At 36.7% G+C, this 14,639-nt stretch overlaps 1 long non-coding RNA gene across 1 annotated transcript; it reads right to left on the bottom strand.

Annotated features, from left to right (window-relative positions):
• Positions 1 to 535: 535 nt before the first annotated feature.
• LOC107591958 (uncharacterized) lies at positions 536 to 13,111 on the bottom strand. The gene is made up of 3 exons (XR_001609933.1): positions 13,025 to 13,111; positions 11,240 to 11,251; positions 536 to 546 (listed from the first exon to the last, which is right to left on the bottom strand). It is a non-coding gene; the product is annotated as an uncharacterized lncRNA (long non-coding RNA).
• Between the last annotated feature and the right edge of the window lie 1,528 nt (positions 13,112 to 14,639).

The following is a 14,639-nucleotide window of genomic DNA, read 5'->3' as shown; positions in this document are numbered from 1 at the left end:
GTGATTCTCTCAGGTTGAATTTAAAAGAACTTGTGGAAAACGAGTTAGAACTTTGGGAACTTCATACAAACTCCATCAACTCTCATTCTTCAAAACTGTATGTGTGTGTATGTGTGTGTTTTAGCTTAGTTTAATGTAATCTAGAATAGCCAATAAATTCTTGTTTCATTTATAAAGAAGTATTGTCTTGTGTCGTATATTTTTAAAGTTAAAACTCTGCCTAGATCCTTGTTACCTTGCTCAAAAATTAATAAGATTACCATTTTGTTTATGTGTCGTTGGCCACGAAGTAATATGAACAGAATCGTTAATATACACGGACGTTAACGTCTCGCTGGACAAGTAGTTGATAAAGTGTAAACTATCAAATTTGAAATCAGTTCTATTCAGGTTGACTTCGAATCTTCAGATTTGATTCCTCTCAAAACCTGAGCTAGAAATAAAAATAATAATGAATTCCCTTATAAATGAGTTAATTTCTTACAATATATATATATATATATATATATATATATATATATATATATATATATATATATATATATACTCTTTGCTAGTTTTGACTAAACATAACCATTGAACAGTTCCACTGTTATTGCTTAGGAAAAGATACACATCATACCTCATAACACACACTGATTTTTTGGGGGGGCATTAATCATTATTGGTAGAGATACTGCTAGAGAAACCACTTTTCCTGATATGCCAGTAAAGGACCAGGTCTTAATTTCTGTGAAATAATTTGGAAAGAAGAATGAAACTGGAGAGAGAGAATGCCTTCAAAATATATAACATACATATATATGTTCTCTAATGGTTATGTCAAAATTATATAATGATATAAATGATATAAATATAAAGGCTGTTTTGTGAAACTTCCCTGGCTCACCCCCACCTATACGTGAGAGCACAGCAAGCAATTTAACGGCCGATCATTAACACATGAAAGATCTGACAGCCACCAGTCCTCACAACCAGCAGTGTTTCAGCTGTACAGTATTGTTAGAAAACACTCTCTGTCTTTCTGTTGATTCCAGACATGCCTCACCCCTCCTTTTTCTCCCTCTCTCTCATTCTTATATATACAACGCATTCTCTCTGAATCCCCCCTTCTGTATCCATCTCTCTCTCTCTTGATATTATGTTTTAAATATGTCTTACTTATATGCGAGGTATGCATGCTTAAATGTATACATTAGCTTCTCTTGGTTCAAATGTCCCAAATAAGGACATGATAGCTAGGAATGAGGTTCGTGATGAAACTCTGAAGACAGTTCAGCATTCTTCGCAAAAGTCTATTCCTAATATGTCCATGTTTTTCTGTACATGTGGCCATTTTATATAAACACATGTTCTTGGCAAAAGATCCTACGTGTATGTTATTCATATCCTCATTGGTAAAGAGGGTGAAACTCCCCTCGACATATGCCTATATAATATCTGTATTTCTATGAATAAATTGAAGTATTGAGGATACATTTGACTGTGTGTTTTCTTACTTCCCGGCCGTCTATCTACACTTTAAGTAACTGAGAATTCTTCAAGGTGGCAAAGAGAATTTACAGAGGGACTAAATTGTTATTCTTTATTAACAAGTATATGTACATGGAACTTCATGGATTCCTGTATATGTCTGTGTACACCAAGTATGTGGGTATTTTTGGAAATGTACTGTTCTGTGTAACTTGGCTTAGGTAATTTCCACATACATCCGGCAAACATGAAATTACACAGTAGTTTACCATGGCCAGTTATTACCAGATTTGACCCTTTTCATGCAGTGTTTGTAAATGAGTTATTTATAATATAAATATATATATATATTTTGATATGGAAAGGGTATGGACATTTAACAGTGAAATAACTTACACTTGATTTGAATGATACATTCAATACTTCCTAAATGGAGTCTGATAAAATTCTGTTTAAGACCCCCCCCCCCCCCCACACACTTCTCTAAGCAGCCCAAAACACCCAGCTGTACTAATACAAACCACCAAAAGTGCACACACAAAAAATATCAATATTAAATAATGTCCATCATGGATGAATGCATTGAGACAAAATAAAAAAAATAAAAAAATAAAAATAAAACAGATGAATACAAACAAAACAAAACATAAGCTTTGGTGTGGAGTGGCTGATGTTAGTAAACAAACACCATGCATCCATGCCAGTTGGTGTCATTATAAAAGCCTAAAGTAGGCTCAGCCTCACACTGTGTCTACACCGGAGCGTTGTGACGTGTCGCGACAAAAGACTTCCACAGGATTCCAGATGTGATTAGTTCCAAATGACACACTATACACTATGCACTTATATATTATGTACTCAACCATGTAGTGTATACATTTTAGAAGGTTATTTTGTTATTCATAATTAGTGTCTGATAACCCTATCCCCTCGACTATGTAAATAAAGCTGCGACAGTTGAGTGCATGAAGTGTCCAACATTTCACACTTTTTTATTCATATTATTAAGTGCATCATCCAGGTATTAAATATGCACTTTTTCTTTTTGTAATTTTCAGTGTGAAGACACTGCTCGCACTTTTTATACTACAAAACGGCATAGAATAGTGCATAAGTATGCAAATTGGGATGCACCAATTGACTCTATTTTTTGTTTAAAAACTTTTTGACCCTTTTGGCTTTCCATAGTCCGATGGGCATTGTATATGGATGTCATTGACTGAGTGGATCAGATATTTTATATTTAAGTTAGTCCATAAAAAAAGAATTGTGCAAGAACCAAAACAAATTATGAATTCCTAAAAAATTCTTCTGCAAACTGTATTTTGAGTGTATATGTAACTCATTCTGTGCACTTTTACAAAATCAAAACAACTGCTGAACATTTTGTTACTTAATTTAATTGTGTTCAACCCATTGCATGACTACATGAATCATGTTTGTTGTATTAACTGAAACTGGGCAGTGAATTTTTAGCTTCTAGCATGTAAGTCTTTTATGTTCATTTTTCTCTTACATGATCATAGTTTCTGTTATATTTAAGGGGCCCGTTTACACAACAACGTTTTCAGCCAAAAACGGGAAACTTTTTATGCACTTGCCTGTTCGTTTACACGACAACGGCGTTTTGGGGACTGAAACACATATTTTTGAAAACGGGTTTCAAAGTGCAAGTTTTTGAAAATGGCACTGTTATCGTTTTCGTGTAAACACCCAAAACGGGAGTCTTTGAAAACGGTGACGTCATGCGCGTGTGTAGTACGTGTTAGGTATATAGACATGTGCAGTACTTGTCTATTTTAAAGGCAAGCGCGAACATACATACACAACAATGGCAGAGTACATGGTACTGTTGTTGCTGCTCAAGAGTTTGCTAACGCTTCTTCAGCAAAGTATGGATTTACTTCACCAATATTACAACCAACAGCGGAAATGAATCATATACGTTTTCGCGGATATGTGTAAACGCAAATTGTTTTGAAAACGTTGTTGTGTATATGTGAAACTTTTTAAAAAACGGAAGGGAAATCTTTTCCGTTTTTGACTATATCGTTGTTGTGTAAATGTAGCCTAAGTTTTTGTGGTCACCAGTGTGCTGAATAGCAGAGCTTGTGGTTGTGCCTTCCATTTGCATGCATGTCCTGTGGACTGAGGACACAAAACTACAAAAGAATAAATCTAACTACTTTAACTTCCAGCTGAAATTAGGATAAAAATGCCTTAGTTGCATTGTTCTGTTATTGAAAAGTCAAACTGTGAAATCATTGCTTTTCCATATTCAGTAGTCCAAAGGGTCATATATTTGAGTGGGTATGAAAAGCACTTAATTATCAGGACCGTCACTCACAGGAATCACAGCCCTAACCATTTCCCACAGGAAAATTAAACAAAGGCCTACATTAGCATATGTGACCCTTCATTGCGCATATGATGCATAAGAGCTCCACAGAGCTTCCGCTAGTAGCAAGGGCCTTCAACTTTGACCTTTCATCCCTCTTATATTTCATACTTCCATAACGATCCTTCATAAAGACTTTGATGGATATTACTCGTTATCGGATTAAGGTGTCACTGGACTGTCACGTTATATATATATATATATATATATATCTCACAGAAGTGAGTATACCCCTCACATTTTTGTAAATATTTTATTATATCTTTTCATGTGACAACACTGAAGAAATTACACTTTGCTACAATGTAAAGTAGTGAGTGTACAGCTTGTATAACAGTGTAAATTTGCTGTCCCCTCAAAATAACTCAACACACAGCCATTAATGTCTAAACCGCTGGCCACAAAAGTGAGTACAACCCTAAGTGAAAATATCCAAATTGGGCCCAATTAGCCATTTTCTCTCCCCGGTGTCATGTGACTCATTAGTGTTACAAGGTCTCAGGTGTGAATGGGGAGCAGGTGTGTTCAATTTGGTGTTATCGCTCTCACTCTCTCATACTGGTCACTGGAAGTTCAACATGGCACCTCATGATGCATGCCCAGTTACTTTTATCACAGCCAATTTTGACGGTAACTGTGCTGCATGAATCAGTTCAGCCACAAAAAAAATAATTATTGCTTTACATAAAGGCTATAAGAATATTGCCAAGACCCTGAAACTGTATATATATGTGTGTGTGTGTGTGTGTGTATATATATATATATATATATATATATATATATCTTCTATATATATATATACACACACACACACAGAGTTCTGGCATGAAACTCTAGATGGCGCAGTCCGATAGGTCTAGCTCAATCTGACCTGGTGACATCATTGTCACATGGCAGCTGATTAAAGCGCTTCAGATCAGCCTAAATCAATATCTAAGATGAGTGAATGCTCTTTTAATCCATTTCGCTGTGTATATTTGCGTGGTCTACCTAACTGAATACAAAATGAGCAACCGTAAACAATTTTAAAGTGTAATGTTAGCAGTTTGCATTGTATGCAGCAGCGAAATATTAAGCATATTAGCAGCAGCATTTAGCATGTTTATACAGCTGGAGCAAAAGGCAGTTTAGAGCTTGTAATCACTCTGAGGACACATAGTAACAAACCTGAAATGAAAGGTTAAATGAAATAAGCATTCTTGTGTATGCATTTCAACTGGGGTTCTCCATATACATCGGTGATTATCCCAGTGTTCATGTTCGTTATTTCTAAGGTCGATGTTTTCATTGTGATGAATGCGTGGTTGATTTCAGTTGCATGCAGCGTCAGAAGCACGCGCTTATCACAGTCATATCAACGATAGTGTTGCGGTAGAAGAGAATTAAGAGTTATCGCGATAGTTGTTGCAGTTCTGAGTGAAGTGCATTATGGGTAGGGTAGTTCGGAGAAATGTGCTTGTGTGACGTGTGCTATCGTGTGTTGTGTAATTAATAAAACGGAGAAAGAACATTTATATTCTGCTTTATTTGTTCATTCAAGTCAGTCCACCCAGGAGTTTGTGCACTGTAACCCTGATAATTTTATCCACACGAGAGAGTAAAATGGCATGTATCAGCTAACTTTGTCCGTCTCATCATTGCACGAACACGAATTAACGAGCTGTTATGCTGCCGCTGGGACTGATGAAGTTCAGAAAGTAACAGCAGATATTAAATGACTAAGTTATGATATTTGCTCAGGTGGATGCTGGGGTCTTATCTATCGGATTGCATCGTATATCCATTTTGTTAATTAACATTACACCAGTGGTGGAAAGAGTACTGAAAAAATATACTCAAGTAAAAGTACCATTACCTTCCAAAAAATGTAGTGTGAGTAGAGTAAAAGTACTTGTCCAAAAAAACTACTTGAGTAAGAGTAAAAGAGTAGCCTATTTAAAAGTACTCATGAGTATTGAGTAGTGAGTACTGAGCTGTGGATTCTACCCCCTCATAATAAACGCTGTACACTGCAATTTATACATTTTAAAAATGTTGTACATTCTGTAATTCACATGATCTTGTTTGTCATAAAGAATGAAGAATATCTTTCATCCAGCAGTTTTAATTTTGACTGCCAACTCTTTAAAATACATCAAAACAGCACGGAAACAGTATTCAGTTGAAGAAAATATGAAAGTTATTCTCGGTACAATCATCCCCATTTAAATCATAAAGTTTGAAAAAAAAGATTTAAAACCATGTGTAAGGCCACTGAGACAGCATGCTGTTGTTGCACATAAAATATTAATGTTTAGAACAGTGCAAATACAAACACCATTAGAAACTCATAGTTCAGCATCACACACCATGATATGGGTTAAAATGAGAGCCCATTTCTCTCCAAAACGGTGCCAGTTTTAGCGTTTTGCAATAAAGAAATAAGAATAACTAAACTTGATAATTTATGTTACAATTTTAACATAAATGCACATTGTTCTAGAAGGATGGCATCATGCCATACCTTTTACACATTTACAAATTGTTATGCTGATATTAAAATTTGTAAGGAAAAATGCATTAAATAGCGAAGTATTTCTGGGGAAACTTTTTCAAAGGAAAACACACACACACACACGTCTCTTTGCTGAGCCGCGGCGGTCTCTGTGAATCAGCAGAATCCACAACTGAATGGAACAAAAAGTGTTGAACTTGAAAATTGTTTATGCGCAAGTGCACTTGCTAATTGAAGGCGGATTGTATAAAATGGATTAAAAAAAAACGTTTATTAACGAGCTGCAGTTTTATTACATCATGCGCTGGCACAGATGCAGTATATTAACACCACGGGACATCAATAAGGTGCAGATTGGTCCTCAATTGTGTTTCCAACACACTTTTTCACAGCGCGCATCACGCGCTCAAACTTGCGTGAGTTAACACTTAACACTGTACACTATACCCGCAACCTCACACCAAATTTCAGGCCGTGTAGATAGGCAAGCATAGCCTATATACAAATCATTTAGTAAGCAGAAATCGGAAATTTACCTTAACATATTAAGTTAGAGGAAGATGCGACTGAATTGATGCTTGAAGAATGCGCTTCCAGCAGCCATGATAAACAGTTGGCGGTTAAAGTTTTCTATGCACAATTTGATTTGATGAAAGTCACCAGGCCTATTACTATCTATCCAATCACATTGATGGATAAAAATTAAATTAAAATAAGCATGTAACGACCACAAACGGAGGAAAATAGCAGAGTAAAAGTACCGATACATCACTTAAAATGTACTCCAGTAAAAGTAAAAGTACACAATTTTTAAACTACTCAAAAAAGTACAATTACTGATAAAAACTACTTAATTACTGTAACGTGAGTATTTGTAATTCGTTACTTCACACCCCTGCATTACACACAGTGCGTGTCTAATTAGAGTTAAGCCAGTCGGCGTGGTAGCCCAGGCACACATAGTCATAGGCCATTACTGTTAAGCTGGTTGGCGTGGTAGCCAAGGCTCACATAGTCGTAGGCCACTATTGTTAAGCCAGTCGGCGTGGTAGCCCAGGCACACAAAGATAATAATACATGCGGTTTACATGGCTCTTCGGAGCAGCAGCAGTACAAATGTCTTGGCGATAGATCTGCTTTGTGGGGGATGTCTTGTCTTTCCTTGTCTGTTCATCTTCATGTGTGTGGATACATGGATGTCCACTGATGCAGCAGTTTATCCTTATATTCAGCGCCATGCATATATTGGTTTGTATTGTTTTGTGTAACGTGTCTCCTGCTTTGTAGGGGTTATTCATATGTGTTATATGTGCAGCAGTAGTATTTCTTACATGCTTACAGCAGCATGTTGTGGATGTATTGGCAGTAACAAGTCTCGTTACTTGCTCTGCTGCAGCAGCATAGCAGATCTATTCCACCAAAACCAAATACATTAACATTGTCATGTACATTACCATGCCAATCCCTCCGAGAGTTATCATGACAGAAATACAGAGTTCTGGCATAAAACTCTAGATGGCGCAGTCCGATAGGTTTAGCTTAATCTGACCTGGTGACATCATTGTCACATGGCAGCTGATTGGTTCTCTCCTGTATCGGTAGCAAATGAGCTCGCTGCTCAATATTCAAATACCTGGCTTTTGTTTGTTGTAGTAGTTGGCAGCGCACTTCAGAAACCCTCCACCTTCCCCAGCTCCACCTGTATAGATCTGCTAGAAGACTGCTCAAACCCTGAGCATGCATGCACAGCAACCGTTAGGCTTTGACAAGGATTGGTCAGTTTTGAACGGCATTGTGTCTGGCCATCTGTGGTTCTTGATTATGCTATGTGGATTTATTTTGTTTCCTGAGTATACCAGACAAGTAATTAAATTAAGTAATCAATTTACTTCTTGTCTGAAACCCTGACTCCCAAAAGAGTACTCTGGGTAAGAGGTCATGACACAAGTCAGACCTCTTCCATGTGGACATTGATCACAAGCTAACGATTCTTTGTAATCAATATCACAGTCGGATTATGTGATTCAACCCATTCAGAAAGCTCCTATTTATGGAATCAGTCAATATAATGCCCCATGAGTACAAAGATAAAAATGGAAGTTTTAATTTCTCACACAATAGAGAATTCTGTGTTAGGGTAAAAAAAAATCACTGACAGTTTCAGGTCAGTCTGGTCGAAGAGAGCCTTCCTCTCTGTTTTTGATCAAAAGGTCAACACAGCAGGGTCTGTTAACAGCCTTATAAGCAAGCTGTGAGGAATGGGATGGCCTGGGTTCCTTTATGGTTTTTAAGCAATAAAGGTTCCTCGTATGCTGGCTGCATGTCTGCCAGTATGAGATTATTGCCAAGTTTCTCCCACATGGCTTCTCTCTCTGTACAGATTTCCACAGTTTAGCAAAGCCAGCTACTGATAACAGATTTCATCAACCTTCAGCTTTTACTCTCTCACACACACACTGTATTTGCATCACTGCTTGTGTTAAAACAAAATCAGAGGGCTCACACTCACACATTGAATGCCTCTTTGTTACTAGTTTTGTTGCTTATGTAGTTCTTTCATTAATTAGCTATCAATTCGTAGATCCCACCAAACGGGGTCAAGGCATGGTCTTGTTCACCCATGCTGGTCTGTGCCATAATTACACAATCAGTGGGGAAAAGCATAATTCTCCATTAAAGGAATAGTTCACCCAAAAATGAAAATTTGCTGAAAATATATTCACCCTCAGATGTACAAGATGTATACGTTTCTTCTGTATCTTCACTGGAACAGATTTAGATACATTTTGTATTACATCGCTTATTCACCAATGGACCCTCTGCAGTGAATTGGTGCCATCAGAATAAGAGTTCAAATAGCTGATAAAAAATAGCTCAATAATCCACAAGTACTCAATTCTGGTCCATCATTTAATGTCTTGTGAAGTGAAAGCTGCATGTCTGTAACAAACAAATTAATCAAGATGTTTTAACTTCAAATAATTGCTTCCAGTTAAAATAGTCCTCTATCTATAATATTGCTTTCTTCAGTGAACAAGCCAAAAAAAGTCTAAAACAGTTCTAAATAAATATGTCTGTGGATTTTGATGTGAGAGGACAAAAGGGATGGACTTTTTCAAAGGATAAAGCATTATTAAGATTACAGACTGGATTTTGGGCAGACGCGATGGTTTAAAGTTAAGACATATCTATGTTTTTTGGAAACATGCAGCTTTCACTTTACAAGATGTTAATTGATGGACTGGAGTCATGTGGATTACTTGTGGACTATTGTGATATTTTTATCAGCTGTTTGAACTCTCATTCAGCAAGTGATGCAAGGTTCAATTTCTCGGTAACACTTTATATTAAGGTTCCCTTTATAAAGGGTTTATAAGTGAAAGTGACATGACATGTGGCCAAGTCTGGTGACCCATACTCGGAATTAGTGCTCTGCATTTATCCCATCCAAAGTGCACACACACACCGTGAACACACACACACCGTGAACACACACCCGGAGCAGTGGGCAGCCATTTTTGCTGTGGCGCCCGGGGAGCAGTTGGGGGTTCGGTGCCTTGCTCAAGGGCACCTCAGTCGTGGTATTGAAGGTGGGCGAGAGCTGCCGGTACGAGTCCGATTCTCTAACCATTAGGCCACGACTTCCCACAAAGGTGTTAATAAATGACTAATAACTCACTTACAAATGCATTGTAAATCATTGATAAGCAGTTATAAATGCATGAGTAAAAGGGTGATTTTAATGCAATACCTGCCAAATAGTGAGCCATGTTATAAATGCTTAACAAATATATGTATTAATACTTATTTCACTCAAAATCAGATTCCTGATTTATTTCATGATGCAGCAAAAATGTATTATTATAGCAAGACTAGGGATGTAACGATTCACTCAACTCATGATTCGATTCGATTCACAATTTTGATTTCACGATTCGATTCGAGTCACGATTATTATTATTATTTTTTTATAAAATGAGATTTAAGACAAATTATAAATGTGTCCTTTTATTATTGCTTGGACAAAATGCTGCACATTTCTTTGTGAAATTGAAATATAACAGTATAATAATATACTAATAAAGCACTTGCATATTACTGCTCTTTTGTTGGTTTTGATTGCTTCTGTTGTCCTCATTTGTAAATCGCTTTGGACAAAAGCGTCTGCTAAATGACAAAATGTAAATATAATGTAAATGTAAATAACAACATTGAAATTTTAAAACAAGCCCCAAATCAAATAAATAACACAAATAAAATATCTTCATAAAAACAAAATAAGGCTTTGTCTGTGCTCTTTCCTTTTAAAATTAGAGGCAACCACTGCATTTTAATCTTGATCCAAACAAAAATGCTGCATACATGCAACATGAGCAGTTTTTAAACCAAATTAGATTGTATAATTTCGAAATTTGAAGCAAAAACAGAATGGTTTGACTTCAGTTTTGTGAAACTATAAATAAAAATATCTGCATGAAACAGCGGATGAGCTGAATGAGACGCAGATTCACTCTCTGCCAGCAGGTGGCGCTTAAAGCATTTCCTTGGTTTGCGCTGTAAACAAAATACCATCTAAACTTTTCTAAAGACTGTAAGTTCCCCTCAGACATGCATTCATATAAACTCCTACACATAAATGAATTGCGATTTGTTTAGCATCTCAACCGATTTGAATCGTCACATATTTGAATCGATTTTCAACCGGCTCGTGGTTAATCGTTACGTCCCTAAGCAAGACTGATGGGTGTTGTATTTATGGTTTTCTCATTTATATCTCATGACTCATGTCACTTTTCTTACAATGTTTCTTATCAGAATCTACTCTGTTTCTCCACAAACGTTCATGATGCCTATCCAAAGCAATAATTAGAAACCAATATATTTTGCTTATCAAGATGAAATTATCATCTTGATTTTTATTTTGGGAAAATTTTTTATAAAAGCACACCCATGACATGATGAGATATTGATATTTAAAATGTTAATTCCAATATTACATGTGAACCGTAATGTAATGAGCCATTTATTAATGATTTATAAACATTAATAACCTGTAAAAGTGCACCTTAATGTAACGTGAGCATCTGTGAACCAGTTATTAATGAGTTATAAACGTTAATGATGTCTAAAAATGAACCTTAATGTAAAGTGATCACCTGTGAACCATTTATTAATGAGCTATAAATGTTAGTAACCTGTGAAAGTAAACCTTAATGTAAAGTGAACACCTGTGAACCATTTATTAATGATCTATAAACGTTAATAACCTGTCAAAATGAACCTTAGTATAAAGTGAACACCTGTGAACCATTTATTAATGATCTATAAATTATTCTCATGTTCCTGTCTCCCTGTCAGTTCTCTGTTTCCAGTTCTCGCTCAGTCAGGGTACGGATCTTCCGCCTTCTCCTTGGTTTGGTCAACGCAGTGGTTGAGGGGATTTCTCAGTGGAGCTCTGATTCTGACCAGGACCCGAGGATTATCACCTTGTGTCTCCGTTATTGTGATTACTAAATAAACCTTACCTTTGCACTCGCACTTGGATCCTGACTCTTCTCTGCCGTGACAAAAATATACATATTTATATTTTATCTAATTTAACAGTTTTGAGTAAATAATTAATTCAGTGACTGAAAGCACAGTTAAAGAACATTATCATAATAAGCAAACAGCAATTACTTTTTGATATCATGATAAAGCCCACTGTAACTTCAGTATTTGTTCATCCACACTGGCAGTAACGTTACCTGCGTGCGAGCGAACCGTCCGTGGGAGCGCCGGAGCGGTTATTTATTTGTATGGTAACTAATTAATTCAACTAGCAAAGAGATTACACATTTAAACACTTGAACAATATACTCTGAAGTGTCACCTCACAGTTATCTGACCCGTAATATGAATAAACACTATGTAAGATTATAATTTCGCTTCAGAGCACGTTGGAACAATCCTAACAGCGTGACTTCTTTGAAAACGTGACTTTGCATCGGATGCTTGCTAGTGCCATTTACAGGCTTTGGTGACACACGGGCAACTACAGACACACAGGCTTTGGTGATGTGATCCTTTTTTATTTCCAAAATGTAACAGTGCATAACATAAAAAAATTATATAATGTCACATTTAGTTTTGTGTTTGTTTGCTTAGTGATTCTTTTTTTTATATTATTGCATACTGTTGTATTTTGTTCCTTTCTCCTTTGGTCTATTATGGTCCTACAGTATAGAGTAGTAGAGTTTTAGTATTTTGTTGTCTGAATTCGTTTTTATGTGAATGGTTTGTTGTCCTACATTTCCCTGAGTTCAGTAATCTTCTTAATAAAAATAGTAGGTACTGCTGTATCTGAATCCTGCTTCCTCACTGCCCTTCAATACAATCTGTGACAAATATGTTTTTAGTTGTTTTTTAGTAGCTACTACTACTAATAAAAATAATTGTCATTGCATATAATGCATTTTTATTGTATTCTTTCAGGATCACATCACCAAAGCCTGTGTGTCTGTAAAGCAAAGCCTGTAAATGGCACTAGTGAGCATCTGATGTAAAGTCACGTTTTCAAAGAAGAAGAAGTCACGCTGTAAGGATTGTTCCAACATGCTCTGAAGCTTGTTCTCACATTGTGTTGATTAATTTTACTGCTCAGCTAACTGTGAGGTGACACTGCAGAGTAATGATGTCAATTTTCTATCATTTCCATGATCAATCGTTGTTTAAATTAACGATCAATTAATCGATTAATCGTTAACTTTAATGCAGCAAAATGTGTCTAATGCAGCAGCACTCAGCATGACAGGATGCTCAAAAGCCACTCAAAAAGAAAAACAGCTTTCTCACCCGAATTAAAGGAGTTTTAGTCTGAATAAAATGCTAGTAGCAGGATTGTAAATTGAATAGATGTGATTATGATCATTTGATAAAATGAAGAGTGCGCCGTACGTTTGAGATCATTTTACTTTGTTGACTGTTTTCTATCCCGACATGGAGACTGCTGAACGCGCCTCTTTAAATGGTTTCGTGGTGCTCGTTATTGTATTTTAAAACACCATTGCAGTGTTTTCAACTGACATTATGGCATTTAAAATAAAATGATCCCAAACGTAACTGTGGCGCGTGTGGCTGTGCTGCGCCGTCAGTGAACCGCTTCCATCGGCGCTGCTGCAGCAAAACACACTGTTGCTCACATGAAACATTTTTATGTGAGTATTATGACCAGTACTTAATTTGATCCCGCTGGATCCTGTTCCGGAAAATGTCCGATTTTACATTTTTGCATTGCGGTAGGCCTATTTGTTTTTTTTTTTAAATCCGGCATTTACAGTGCATTAGATCGTGACAGTGCATGCTTGCGTGCATACCAGACGGAGCGAGCGCGGGTTTGGCTAGATGTATTTGGAGGTTATTACTCACGTCTCATTCAGCACAAATCCAAATGTTTCCATATTCGCGCAATGTATTTGAATTTTAAACTATTATTTATAATGTAAACTAGGCTTGTACTTTACACGCATTCGCATATAGACGGAAAAGATCATCCTCTTCACATGAGCAAAAAGTCCTTGGCATAACAGCAGAGTGGACCGGTATACTACGGTCTATTTAAACTGACCAGTGTAAGCTTTTATATGTTTGGTTGACTATTTTATTTTGATAATGAACAGACTGCGATGTAAGTTTGAATTGCTAGAATATGTGGGGTGTGTATGCGCGAGGCGCCGGTGCGATCGAACAGCTGTACAAAACTAAATTTTTGGAGTAAGATATAATCCGCAAAAGTGTTTACTTATATTTTTGCTCACTCACAATAAAAACAAGATTCGTGCTTTTGCAAAATAAAGCAAACAAACAGAATGCGCGTTGTCATCCTTTCCTTTCCGTGAACTTGTTTATGGAGCGCCGCACCACACTTATGTTTTAAATCTGTTAGCTTAATTATTTAAGTCAGATATGTTTCGCTTTTTTTAATGAAAACAAATTGTAATTGTTTTATTTTAGGCCTATTACTTACATAGGCTATACATTTTCCTTAAAGCATCCCATTTTGTCCCAGGGCTTGAAAACCTGTGCCCTAGGCTAGTTAGGTCCTACAGAAACTTGTGAACGATGCTCTTGTTGTGGCCTCACCATTTAGTGACATCATTGAATGCTCCTGGAAAACGTATTGTCAAGTGTCGGTCACAGCCCTGTTGGAAAAACCAGCATATGCTGGTTAGGTATGTTTTGACGCTGGGATGCTGGTTTAAGCTGGTCCTTTGCTGGTTTGTGCTGGTCCTTTGC

The sequence above is a fragment of the Sinocyclocheilus grahami genome, unplaced genomic scaffold, assembly GCF_001515645.1.
Source record: "Sinocyclocheilus grahami isolate Dianchi unplaced genomic scaffold, SAMN03320097.WGS_v1.1 scaffold148.1, whole genome shotgun sequence".
NCBI lineage: Eukaryota > Metazoa > Chordata > Actinopteri > Cypriniformes > Cyprinidae > Sinocyclocheilus > Sinocyclocheilus grahami.
The sequence above is the reverse complement of the archived record's forward strand: the minus strand, read 5'-3'. Positions and strand labels throughout refer to the sequence as shown.